This window comes from Castanea sativa, chromosome 12, assembly GCF_040712315.1.
Source record: "Castanea sativa cultivar Marrone di Chiusa Pesio chromosome 12, ASM4071231v1".
NCBI lineage: Eukaryota > Viridiplantae > Streptophyta > Magnoliopsida > Fagales > Fagaceae > Castanea > Castanea sativa.
This window is the reverse complement of record NC_134024.1, coordinates 11,358,112-11,372,910: the sequence shown is the minus strand read 5'-3', so window position 1 is coordinate 11,372,910 and position 14,799 is coordinate 11,358,112. Positions and strand designations below refer to the sequence as shown.

General features: G+C 36.2%; 1 pseudogene; it reads left to right on the top strand.

The window, feature by feature from the left end:
* The first annotated feature begins 1,472 nt into the window (after positions 1-1,472).
* LOC142620182 (putative polygalacturonase) lies at positions 1,473-14,482 on the top strand (annotated as a pseudogene).
* The last annotated feature ends 317 nt before the right edge of the window (positions 14,483-14,799 follow it).

Here is a 14,799-nt window from a genome sequence, read left to right as displayed (position 1 = left end):
TCTACAGAAGAAAGAGTTCTTGTTGTGTTTCTTATATGTCTTTGGGTTTTGTAACCAAGCAAACTCTCTTGCACCAACATTAAAGATCTTATTGGTGTTTCTATGTGAAGCTACTGCCAATCAACTACAATAATCAAAGGGTTGCTGTGGAGTTAGTCACGAATTGAGATTCGTGCAAAGGAGTAAGCCACGTACTAGGATCCGTGCATCGATTGGTTAGTTACGTACTGGGAACCGTGCATTAAAATGAGAGATTGTCACTACAGAACAAGTCTAATTGTGTATTGGGGTAAGAGTTCAAATGTAGGTTGGTATAAGGTACTAGGATTCCTTTACTTGTAATCGCTTGTTGTGATAATAGTGGATTCTCGGGAGTAGTGACCTTAAATTCACCTGGTGGGGTTTTGCCTCGGTGGTTTTCCCAATTTGTAAACAAGTTACCGTGTCAACTTTATTTTTTGCTGCATTATATTTTAGTTGGTGATTTGTTTGTGCTGCCACGTATATTGCATGTTAATTTGATTAATTAATAAACTTGAGTAATTAATTAATTAATTCATCACAAGGGGTCAATATATTTTTGGCCTATTAGACATAAAAGGAAAAGGTGTGTTGTAGACTCATTCTTTTCATTGCAGAAAGGATACAAACTAAGGGATGTAATCCCTCTATTACCTGGGCTAAGCATGGTTGGTACCTAAATTAATTTCTACACCCCTTCTTGTTATTGAGTTGGTCACTATATAGTTGAGCAGTCCTTTACCAAGATCTCATATGTAGATTTGACCTTGTAATCTTCATCACTTGAATATTTCCAGCAAAGTTTGTCTTGAATTGCATTAGTTCTGGAGAAGGGGATTTGCAGTATTTCCAAAGATTGTGAGGGCGTGGGGTATATGAATCTAACTAAGTCAAACTTCCAAGAATATGAATTGTGATCAATCAAGTCCCCTATAGTGCTTGTAGTTAAACATGGGTGGTCTAACTGTAGGTTTGGTTGGTTGAACCAATCTTGGTGGTTAAGGGGAATATCAAAGCCTCTTCCTACCCTTCATTTTCCTGCCCCAACTTGGGATTATCTAATTTGATGATGTTCTTCCAGATCCACTATTGGTGTGGCTTAGGATTGCACTCTTGTATTAAACCTCTAAGAAAGTACTTAGCTTTGAAAGTTCTAGCTAGGAGAGAATTGGTATTTTGACTAATTCTCCAATATTGTTTGGCCAGCATGGATTGATTCATTAAACTGAACTTCTTAAGCTCTAGTCCACCATTTCTCTTTGGTTGACAAATTTGATCCCAATTGATAAGATGAAGTTTTTTCTCCCCCTGCTCATGCCCCCGCCAAAAAGCCCTAACTAATATTGAAAAAAAAAAATCTAATATATCTCACATCTAAAAAGCGAAACCTAAAGTTTAGACTTTAGAATTTTAAATTGACGATTTTTTCTTTTTTCTTGAACCCCACCATGATGACCAAATGCATGGGATTCAGATCCTCTAGAGTTCTTAGGGTACTCTACCAGTAGATTTCATTAAATCCTAACCACTCTTTAATGATTTAATCCTAACCAGTAGATTTCATTAGATCCTCTAGAGTTCCTCGGGTACTCTACTTGGTAGAGTACCCTAGGAACTCTAGAGGATCTGAATCCAAATGCATGTGCGCCCATAAATTTGAGATGGATGATCGACTTTAATTCAATATCAATTCTATTTCCAAAGAAAGATGGATGCAAACGCAAAGTCATACACTTATTTCATACCTTTATGAGGGCGTTTGGTTTCAACGTCCACGTCCTGCGTTTACGTTTTGGTTTTTTTTTTTTTTTTTTCAGCGTGTCTGTCACTGTTCATTGGCCATGAACAGTGATTTTAGGCCAATGAACAGTACTTTTTTGGCATGAACAGTACTTTTTACACATTTAAAAATTATTTTGCTACAGTTTTTTCAGTTTTCAGTTTTCAGTTTTCAGCAATAAGTTCTATCCAAACAGACTCTATATATGGTATCTTGAAAGATTTCAACATAAAAAGTTAATTAATTCTCTAGTAGCCTCTGAGCACGCCCGTGCTCAAAGGCTATTAATTATTTTTTGTAAAAATTAATTTTTATTCACCATAATTCAGAGTTTCTACATTTTTTTTTAATCACAAAAAATTCTAGGGGAGTGAGAGAGTCCTAAAATTTTTTTTGAGTAGCACATGCTTAGAGCCTTTTCTATTTTTTGGGTAGTACGCGCTCAAAAGCGTCTCTATTTTTTAGGATAAAAGTTAATAATTTGCATCTATTATAATTTAAGAACAAAATTTTCAAATGCTAAAGCTTGTCAAATTGTCAACTGTTTTTTTTTTAAAATAAATTTTAAAAGAGAGATGCTACGTCCATAACATTTTTACAACAAATCATAGGTGGTTAGTTGTTATTGGTTCAAATTTGAACCTAACACTAAGATTACTTTTTTGCCCCAACAATAACAACCAGTAACAACCTGCAACTTAGAATTTGTTGTGAAAATGTTGTGGACATATCATTGCTCATTTTAAAATAATGGTAGTTATGAGGTTATATTTAATGGTAACCACTTAGTATACAACCAAAACTAAAGTTTAAAATGCTAAAAACTTACGTTATCAATTTTTTTTAAAATTTTAAATGGTAGTTATATTTAAACCTAAAAGATAGGCATATAGTATACAGCCATAACTAAAGTTTTAAATGCTTTATATAACAACCCCCCCCCCCCCCCCAAAAAAAATACAAAGAAAGGCTCTCAACATTATAAAAAAGAAGAAGAAGAAGAAGAAGAAGAAGAAGAAGAAGAAGAAGAAGAAGAAGAAGAAACTAAGAAAGGCTCTCAACATTAGCATCTACTATTAAATCACCAATAAATCTTTTAATTTAAAAAATGTATTTTTCTTTTAAAAAAATTGCTATTAAAGGCACGACAAAAGACACTATTAAATTTCATATAAACGAGATGAGATTGAGAAAAATGAAGCCAAAGTTTAACAGTTTCAATTAATTGAAAATGTAGTGTTACACTTATAAATATAGGCATTGGTAGGATATCTACAAAAAAAAAAAAAAAAAAAAAGGTCTTTAACAACCACTTGATAGATTGACTACCACTCTATGTGAGCCTTAAATCATACAATAATTTTTGTAAAGCCTCTACCCGAATTCATCCAATGTGCCTAATGTGCAATCTAACAAAATTGTTGATATGTCACCCTTTAAAAAAGACAAAAAATAATAGTAAGGCTTAAATATAAGAAAAACAACAAACATTAAAAAGAAAAAGAATAGAAGGAGGAGAGAGCACCACTTAGAATACATTCAAAGACTGTAAAGTTCATAAACGCAATTCTAATCACAAAGAATACTGAAACCAAAACATACATAAAATGAGTTTGACTTAACGGTTTATTCATGAAAATTTTAGATTATGTAATACTTGGAGTAATTAATTAGAGTGATAATGAAGAAAAAGAAATAATTACTTATTTAGATTATTTTACAATTTATTACTCATCAAACTGACCATAATGGATTGTATTTCTATCTCTCCGTCAGTGTCTACTTTCTACCACTACACGCCCTTTAACTTGCTTTCACAATTCATTATTTAGAATATTCACTACTTTAATTAATTACTCATAACAAAAAAAAGATAAGATAAGTTAATGATATGGAAATGATAATGATAACAAAGTAAGGAACCCAATTATAAACCAAATACAGGAAAGCAAATACGAAAGAGCAACTCATAAAAATAAAAGCAAACGTCTGTTGGTTCCCTCCTTGCAACAAAGAAAAACAATCGTAATACTAAGCTTTTAAAAACAATGAAGAAAAGGCAAAGTAGTAATGTACCAAATTCTACATAAACCAATTGCGAAAATCACAACAATAGACAGGTTGCCGTGGTTGTGATTAAAAAGTTATAGAATGCTTTCGATTTATTTATTTTTAAACAAAAATACCAAAATAGAAAAGAGCAATATACATTGACATACACATACCATTAAGCAAGAGCAAATAGAAAAGATGATAATGGTGGAAAGAAATTAACACATAATTGAGAGAATTGAGAGAACTGAGGAAGAAATAATCTGAGTTTGAAAACCAATGAGTGTGGTCCTCTTCTATAGATAGTGTTTTACTTGATAGTTAAAGAAGCATTTTTACCAAATTTTACCCCTACTTAACCCTAGGATGTAGGGGTATTTTGGACCCAAATAAAAAAAATCTATTTGAAAGAATATATAAAAAATAAAAAAGCAGTTTTATCCATTCACTTTAGAAAAAGAAAAAAAAGAAAAAAGAAAAGGGGTGAGATCGAGGGAGAAATTTAGGAGGAACAAAAAAGCAGTTTTATCCATTCATGTTTGGGAAAAAAAAAAAAAAAACTTGAGGGACAAATTTAGGAGCAACTTTATCCCTTCACGTTAGAAAAAGAGTGGGAAAAAAAAAAGAAAAAAGAAAAAAGCAAAGAAACGTGAGGGAGTAAAGTGCAAACTGTTTTTTTTTAATATTTTTTTTAATTTTTAATTTAACCAAAATTTAGAAGTTTTTAAATTAGCAATATTACATATAAATATATTATTTAATCTTTATAAAATGATAAACTAGATGATATTTTGAGTATCAAAATTAAGAATACAAAACAAGAGAATCCACTTAAATAGTAGTATAGATAATTTAAGCTTTAGAAACTGGTAAATTTGAGGGTGTTTTAAGCATCATAATTGAGAATCTCTAACAGGAAAAACCCTTTAAATAGTAGTATAGATTATTTAAGTTTTACAAACTGGTAAATTTGAGGGTATTTTGGGCAATAAAATTGAGGATTTAGGAAAAACCTTTTTTTTTTTTTTTTTTTTTGAAAAGAAAGTATTCATTCATTCAATATTATGTAAAGAGTCTTGGTACAAAGCCTCCACCACCGACGGTGGTGAATCCTCTATCCAATAGATTACATCATCAACATTTTTTGCATACCTAGCTAAAGAATGCGCAGCCATATTCCCCCCTCGCTTAACACAACTGATTGAAATTTGCCTCATCCCATTCAGATAAACACAAATATTATCATAAATATGTCCAAGCAAGGAGTTACGGTAGGACACATCTGATATAGCTCTCATTACTGTGCTGTTATTGCCTTCAACTACAAGCTCTGAAAATCCAGCTTCCATGGCAAAAACCACTGCCTGTCGACACGCCAAAGCTTCAGCCTCTTCGCTATCTCTCACATAGGACCCCTTAGCCGACATCCTAGCCATTACTTCCCCTTGAGCATTTCTGATTATTGCTCCAACCCCAGAACACTGCTGCTCCATGAACACAGTTGCATCAAAATTCAATTTATACATATTCTGAGGTGGAGGCTGCCAATGGTGTCCACTTGATATTGCGTTCGAGACAACCAGCTGCTCTTGCGCTATTCTGTACTCTTCCATGTAATCTGCTGCTCATTTGTTCAACCAACAAGGATGCTTCATCTGTCCGCCATGCACCATTGAGTTCCTTTGGTTCCACACAGTCCAAGCTTGCACCACAAAGATCTCCATCCCAGCTGCATCAAGTCTGTTCAACAATACCTCAAAAAGTTGCATAAAATCATGAAAGTTAGTAGCACATTTCTGCATCATGATGGAACTACCCGCCCACACATCTTGGGCTGCTGGACACTCCCAAATGGCATAAATCACGGTCTCTAGAGCTCTCTGACAGCAAAGGCATAAATTGTCTCCAATTAAATTTCTTTTTGCCAAGTTTACACGGGTTGGCAGTATCTCATGACAAGCCCTCCAAGCGAATACTTTCATTTTGTTTGGCACCCTTATTTTCCACAATTTCTTCCATAATTGCTGCCCAGCACCTGTCGAACTTTCAGCCCATTCCCTCAATACTTTCCTTGCCATATGATATCCGGATTTAACTGTGTAAGCTCCCTCTTTATTATGTAGCCATACCACAGCATCAGCCACACGCCTATGGCTTAAGGGGATTTTACATATAGCTTCCGCATCCTCTCTATTAAAAGTTGCCATGATGGCATCTCGCCTCCACCCATGTATATCCAAATCAATAAGATCCGAAACCCTCCAATCCTCCTCTCCCTCATGAACCGGATGCAGCACCCTATTTGATGGATAATTTGGAATCCATTTATCCACCAAAACTTTTATGGATTCACCATTCCCCACATGCCAACAAGATCCACTTCTCAAAATTGGTATGGCAGCCACAATACTTCGCCATACATACGAGCAATTTGGGGACACAGCAGCATCCAAGAATTGACATATCGGAAAGTATCTAGCTTTGAAACATTTGAAAAAGAGAGAATTTTGGTCCTGCGTTAATTTCCAGCCTTGTTTAGCTAGCATAGCATAATTAAACAACCTCAAATCCAGAAATCCCATCCCTTCTTCAGCCTTTGGTTGAGTTAGGCTATCCCAATTCTTCCAATGGATCTTTCTGCCATTTCCCACCTGTCCCTACCAAAATTTAGCACATAAGGCATTCAGTTCCGCACACAATTTAACCGGCAACTAGAAAACCCCCATAGTATATGTAGGAATTGCTTGTATAACTGCTTTTATTAATACTTCCTTGCCTACTCTTGATAACATTATACCCTTCCACCCTTGCAATTTTTTTCCAAACTCTATCCTTTAGAAAGGAAAAAGTTTGATACTTTGCCCTTCCCACCAGAGTTGGTAGCCCCAAATATGATTCAAATCTGTCCACCACCTTCACCCCTAACAATGACACAATTTCTGCTTTTTTCCCTTCTTGAGTGTTACTGCTAAAATAGACAGAGGATTTTTCCATATTAATACATTGGCCAGAAGCATTAGCATAAGTTTGTAAAACTTCATTAATCACCCCAACCTCACTACTAATGGCTCGACAAAAAATTATTGAGTCATCAGCGAACATTAGATTTGATATTCTAGGCGTCCTCTGACATATAGAAGCTCCTTTAATACGACCATCCAACTCTGCTTTTGCCAACAATGAAGTAAAACCTTCTGCACATAATAGGAACAGATATGGAGAAAGGGGATCCCCTTGCCGAAGTCCTCTAGATGGCCGGATATTGCCATACTCTTTTCCATTTATAAGAATGGAAAAGGAGGGAGTGGTCACACACCCCATCACCCACTGAATCCATTTGTCTGGAAATCCCAATTTAATCATTATGCCTTGCAGAAAATCCCACTCAACACGGTCATAAGCTTTACTGATATCAAGCTTCAAAGCCAATGATCCTGTTTTTCCTTTTTTCCGAGAGTGCATAGAGTGTAAAACTTCATAAGCCACCAGCACATTGTCAGTAATAAGACTCCCTGGCACAAAAGCACTCTGTGTAGGAGATATCACAGATGGTAGAATCTGTTTCAACCTGTTAGCCAGCACTTTGGAAATTATTTTATAAATGACATTGCACAAGCTAATTGGCCTAAAATCAGACATTCTCTTAGGAGATTTAATTTTAGGTATCAAAACAATGTTAGTATGGTTTATATCAGGCCCCATAACACCATACTGTAAAAAGTCTAACACTGCATTAATCACATAATCACCCACTATATGCCAAAACTTTTGGTAGAAAAGAGCATTCATACCATCAGGTCCAAGCACCTTTGTTGGTCCCATTTGGAACACTGCCATCTTGATTTCATCAGCAGTAAAATCACTGGACAATATCTGTTGCATATCTGAGGTCACCTTACGCTCCACTGTGCTAAGACAATCATTAGCCTGAGTACAAGTACCTGCATGAAACAAGTTCTCAAAATAATTAATTGCTACCTGAGAAATATCTTCCACCTCCTCCACCCAATCACCATTAGAATTTTTTACACCCTGGATATAATTCCTCCTCCTCCGTTGTGATGCCTTAGAGTGAAAAAATTTTGTATTCTTGTTTCCATGCTTTAGCCAAGAAACTCTAGATCTTTGTGCCCAAAAAATCTCCTGTTTCATCAATAAATCATCCAACTCCTTGCTCACCTCCAAAAATTCTACCCTTGAAGCTTCCGTAGTCACCGTCATGTTCAAATTTTCCAATCTTTTTGGGAGCTGTTTGATGTCTTCATTGTTTGGCGTAGCCTTAGAAAAACCCCAAGCTCGTAATTGATCCCCACAATTCTGAATTTTCTGCTTGATACTTGCCAACTCGTGCCCTCCATTATGCGCCAAAGTCCATGCTTCTTTCACAATAGTCTCACATTCCTCCCAAAGCAGCCAAGATTCCTCAAACTTAAATCCTCTCCTCCCTTGTCTGCTATTCTTCTCAAATTTTTGTGTGTGGAGAACAATGGGCAAGTGGTCTGAAGCATGAGGGGCTAAATGCACTATTGAACTCAGCTGGAATTTTTCTTTCCATTCCCTCGTTGCAACAGCTCTGTCTAACCGGATTTTTGTATTTGCCTCTCCTGGCCGTTTATTGTTCCAAGTATAAGGGTAACCCTTAAAACCCAAATCCTCCAAATGACATTCCTCTAGTGCAGCCCGAAAATCTTCAACCTGGCTTGCTAGTGCTAGCCGTATACTAAGCTTTTCAGAGGACTGGAGAAAAGCATTAAAATCTCCTATACATAGCCAAGGACCCTCTACAAAAGACTTGAGATGGTTTAGTAACTCCCAAGACTTATGTTTTTGCTGCGCTTCTGGCCATCCATAAAAGCATGTCAACCACCACTCAAAACCATCTTCCTCCTTCACTTTTGTTAACACATGATTATCAGTGAAATTGATCAATTCCATCCTAATTTCATCCTTCCACAATAAAGCCAAACCGCCACCTGAATTGGGTTTCTTCACAATAATTTTATTTTGATAAGGCAATTCACCGTAAAATTTTTCAAAACCCTCCTTATCTAGCCGTGTCTCCATAAGAAAACACACATTGGGAGCTTGTTCCCTCACAATCTTGCGAAGGCTACGACTTGTCCAAGGGTTCCCCAGCCCTTGGCAGTTCCAACTTAGTAGCTTCATTGCCTCCGGCAAGGGTGGTCAGCCACCCTCGCCGATTCCTCGTCATTAATTTGACATAATTTCTCCTTCTTCACTTGCTGTGCCTCCTCTTCTTCATCTGATAAACTACCCTGTGTTTTAGTAGAGCTGCCTCTCTTCCCCAGCAAAGGTTCATTCGTGGGCCTTATAATACTACCAAGCCCATAATCCATCCGCATAAACCGGGTCCATGTTGATTTTAATTTAGGCAGTGCTAGTCCAGGCAGATTCGGCCCAATCTGCTCATCCATGATAGTAGCATTATCTTTGTCATACGGTGACTTTGGACTCTCATCAACTATGTCCGTGTTTGTAGTGATAGAAGAGGTATTAGTATTGCCCACAACGTCATGAACCACCTTATTATTCCTTTGCTGAATTTTCAGATTCATCTCATGCATTTCAAAGTTATCTACGTGACTTGGAATATCCACACCTAACTTCTTGGCCTCCACTACCTGAATTTCAGTATCCACTCCTTGATTCACGGTTGTACACTTCATCCCTTCCTGCAAGTCAGGCTCTACCGTACTCCTCCGTAACGGTGATCTTTGCCGGCCATCGGTAGCCTTAAGCCAATCACCATATTGGTAGTCAGCCTCCATCCCCTGTTTCTCAACTGCATAATGGCTCGGACAGTGACGTAAATCATGCCCAAGAACACCACAATAATAACAAAACACCGGTAACCTTTCATACTTAAATTTAACCCAAGTGCGTTCCCCATCTGAATCCTCAATAAATCCTCCCCGCCTCAATGGTTTAGAAATCGGTAATGCAACCCGCACCCTCATAAAATAATTCGGAGTATCCTGCCCCCTCCGTCTCTCCACATCTTCCACCATCCCCAGTCTACTGCCAACCGCTGCTGCTACTTGTGGAGACACCATGTCAAACGGAGCCCCCAAATTTGGATCCATAAGGATGCATGATCTAGTTTAACATTACTCGCAGTCATTCCCTTTTGCCATCGCTTGAGTAGAAGCAGTTGGTTATCAAAACTCCATGGTCCCCCTTTCAAGACACGATTTAAATCAAAATCTGTTTGGAACTTGAACTGGAACAAATTCGAACCAACCTCAACAATCTTCAACTCAGTATTCATACCCCATGCTTTATGTATTGTACTCAAAGCTGCCCTTTTGTTAAAGGCCCTGCACGTTAAAAATTTTCCAATGAGACTCAAATTGCAGCTCTCAATCTCAGTGAGTCTACCCTCATCAGATATCACAATAATCTCTTCTTCCTCAGATGTTAATGTCATGTTTTCCATCCTCTCAATCACGTCTTCAGCCATTAGGAATCAAGTAAAAATAGTGAACACAAGCCCTCAGTATAAGACTAAGGGAGGGAGGATCTCGTTTTTGCAAAAACGAGAGAGAGAAACTCCTACGTGAGAGGAGAGTTCGGCCTGTCTGAAAAACCTTTTAAATAGTAGCATAGATAACAAATTTTATCCCCAAAAGTGAATTAATTAACAATGACAAAAAAAAAAAATTATGCTATTTTATTTAGAGTAATGTTATAGACACGAACTATTTTAAAATATTTTTATAAACTGCTGATATGACTTTAACATTTTCCAAATAATGATTATAAGTGAAAATTTGATGTTAGTAATGGCCCCATAATAAAAATAATAAGAATTTGCCCTATCAGCAATTTGTAAAAATCTTGTAAAATAGTTTTGTGTCTGAAGCATTACTCTTTTATTTTTCTATACTGGACAATCCCATAAATAGATATGTAAATTAGATATCCTTCCAAATATTCACTCCCACTCTTTTCTATAAATTCATTCTTTCTTCTACAACGAAAATCAGTCTTAAACATTTTCTATTCTCAGAACATGGGGCTATGTCTAAAACTTAGAACATCCCATGTACGTTTCCCTAGCACTCTTATTTTTATTTTTATTTTGAAAAATGAATGAACATAGTTCTGTTTTCTATGTTTATCATTGTGTATGTCATTTTTGTTTTTCCTGAGGGCTAACTTCTGAGTTGAATCTCACAAAAAAGACGGTTTTGCTGCTTTGTGTTTCGGTTTTAATATAAAGTTTTCTTCGTTTTGTACCTTTAGTTATAAGCATTTCTTCCTTATTAAAGGGAATTAAAGGTCGACATATAAACTGATATTTTGATTTTCTTTTGTTAACGTTTACAGGTTATCTCAGCGATTGTTATCGTGGGAATACTAACTTTAAGGGTCGCAGAATGCCGAAACAAACATCATCATCATGGAGATAATGGGGGAAAAATAGAGTATCCAGCAATAAATTGTCGAAAGCACAGTGCAGTTTTGACGGATTTTGGAGCAGTTGGTGATGGAAAAACATCAAACACAAAGGCTTTTAATGCTGCGATTCAGAAACTAAGCACATATGCACCAGATGGTGGGGCACAGCTTATTGTACCACCTGGTAAATGGTTAACTGGAAGCTTTAATCTCACCAGCCATTTCACCCTTTTTCTTCACAAGGATGCGGTTATTCTTGGATCACAGGTATGATTTTTCCCCCTTTTTAGTAGTGGTTTAATCATTTTCAAAAGCAATTGGAGGAGATCATTCACTGCCAAAAAATTAAAATGGAGGAGATCATTTTCTTATTTTGGTTTAGTTTCTTGCTTTAAATCTAGGACCTTATCCTCCGTCATACTATTTTAAGAAGAGAAAATCTAATTTGATTTAGAGAAATTATTCACTTTTATGAGAGGAATAGTCCTAATAATCATATTGACAGACCAAAAACGATAGGATTAATGACGAGATTGATTTTACTTTATGATACTACTTCACTCTATTTACATTTTTCCTTTTACATGAAACATGAAATTGCTCTCATGCCAAGAAATTAGACCAAAGCAATTATAGCATGATAAGCAAGAATCCGCCCAAATCAACTTGCCATAAAAGGAATTAGCCGTTACTTGTTCATAGTCTTTGATATTATCCAAAACTAAAAAGAAGAGAAGATACTAACCTAAGTTGTAATTAGTAATTGAGGAATGTTACGCCTACAACAAATAAACAAAATGAAACTCTCATACCAAGAATTTAGACCAAAGCAATTGTAGCATGATAAGCAAGAAACTGCCCAAATCAACTTGCCATAAAAGGAATTGGCCATTACTTTATCATAGTCTTTGATATTATCTAAAGCTAAAAACAAGGGAAGACACTAGCATAAGGGTCTATTTGGTTGGTTAGAGGGGTGGAAAAGTGGGAGAATAGAAAATGATGGGAAGAGGGGTGGAAAAGTGGGAGGATATAAAATATTTTAATTTCCTTCTTTTTTTGTTTGGTTGGGAGTGGAAAAGTAGATAGATGGAAAAAATGAGTTTATATAAATTTACTCACATACCCTTATTAAAAAATAATGCCTAATTAAAACAAAAAAGTGACAAACAAGCCCCCCAAAATAAAAAAACCACCAAAATTTATTAAAAAATAAAAATCATGTCAAGAAAAAAAAGAAAAAAAACAAAACAAATCACTGTCACCTCATGCCCCAGGAAATCAAAAGAAAAAAAAAAAAAAAAAAAAAAAAGGGAAGAGGCAAGCCAATGTCCCAGGAAAGCAAAAAAGAAAAAGAAAAAAAGAGAGCCAATGTTTGCCCAAAAAAAAGAGCCAACATTGCCCAGGGATAGCAACTAGGGGCATTTTTATCCATATAACAAATCACACCTTTTTTTCCAGTTTTATCTCTATTTTGAGGAGAAAACATTTTGGTGGGCCTAAAGAGAAAACACTTGGGTTCAACCACATTTTTTTCTTCTCCCTCTCCCAACTAAAGACTCTCTAAAAAGTTTTCTCTCCTCATTTTCTCTCCAAAGCTTTCCATCCACCCTATTTCGCCTCTAAACAAACAAATGCTAAGTTATAATTTGTAATTGAGTAATGCTACGCCCACAACAAATAAACAAAATAATACTCATTTTATTTTTATTTTATGTTTTTTATACCATAATTTGCTGTACACATACATGATCATATGGACAGGATGAGTCAGAATGGCCTGCTATTCTTGTGCTGCCTTCCTATGGCAGAGGAAGGGATGCACCTAGTGGACGGTTAAGCGCTCTCATTTTTGGTTCAAATCTCACTGACGTCGTAATAACTGGTAATTATAGATTAGACCAATTTTTTTTTTTTTTGGATAAATATTTTTGGCTTTAAACAATTTCTAATGGATTCCATTTGTTTTGGCATTGTATTAGGTAACAATGGCACAATTGACGGACAGCGTTCTACTTGGTGGAAGAAGTTCCGTGCCGGAGAATCAAACGTGACACGACCATACATGATTGAGATTATGTACTCTGATCAAATCCAAATATCTAATCTCACTCTAATTAACTCTCCATCATGGTTTGTCCATCCCATTTACAGCAGGTTTGGCCATGCTCCTCTGACTAAGTTTATTTTTATCATATGATCATAGCACTTTTTTTTAGAATCCTGTGGTTGTGATTGCAGTAATGTACTAGTCAAAGGGCTCACAATCCTTGCACCAGTTGATTCTCCTAATACTGATGGAGTAGACCCAGGTATGTTTGGCACTTGTCTTAATTGCTTTGATTAATATGTATTTTAAGGTTAATTACTTATTCCCCTGCCATTCACCAATTTTTTCACCACATTTTTTCACAAGTTGCTAAGTTAACAAGTTACAATTGATATTTCATCATTGTCACTTGACATCATTGACGCAATTTACAATTGCTGAGTTTATGTTCCCTTTTTTGTGTCCAGATTCATGCACAAACACCCGTATCGAGGACTGCTTCATAGTTTCAGGTGATGACTGCATTGCTGTGAAAAGTGGTTGGGATGAATATGGAATCAAAGTTGGAATGCCTACACAGCACCTAATCATTAGAAGGCTTACCTGCATTCCCTGACAGTGCCACCATTGCTCTAGGCAGCGAAATGTCTGGCAGAATCCAAGATGTTAGAGCTGAAGACATCACTGCCATTAATACTGAATCTGGCGTTAGAATTAAGACTGCTGTTGGTAGAGGAGGTTATGTCAAGGACATCTATGTAAGAAGAATCACATTGAAGACTATGAAGTATGTTTTGTGGATGGCAGGCAATTATAATCAACATCCAGACCCAAAATACGACCCAAAAGCAATTCCAGAGATTAAAGGAATTAATTATAGTGATGTGGTGGCAGAGAATGTTACTTATTCAGCAAAACTTGATGGAATTCAGGTTGATCCTTTCACTGGAATATGCATTTCTAATATGACCATTACTTTGACTGAGAAGCCAAAAAAATTACAATGGAATTGTACTGATATTGCTGGAGTGACAAGCAATGTGACTCCTACACCGTGTGCTTTGTTGCCTGAGAAGCAAGGTGTGGATTGTGCCTTCCCCACCGATAGGCTGCCCATTGATGATGTTCAGTTGAAGACTTGTTCTGCGGCCCATTGATGATGTTCAGATGAAGACTTGTTTTGCTACCAATGCCATCTTGTTCGAGTGAAAATGTACTTTTTCTTTTTGAGAAGAGAGTGAAATATACTTGAAAATTTTATGTTTCAAACATGTCAGCTCAAAGATAAAATGAATGAAACAAAAGTAGCATCACAAGGAATTTAATGGGATTATTGGACTTGGTGTTGGTGAATCATATTTTAAATTGGAGTAGTACTACGGCCACAAACAATTTCAGAACATTTTTATAAACTGGTGATGTTGTCAACTTCTTATTGGTTTTTATCTAGACTCACCATTAACATCACTCTTTC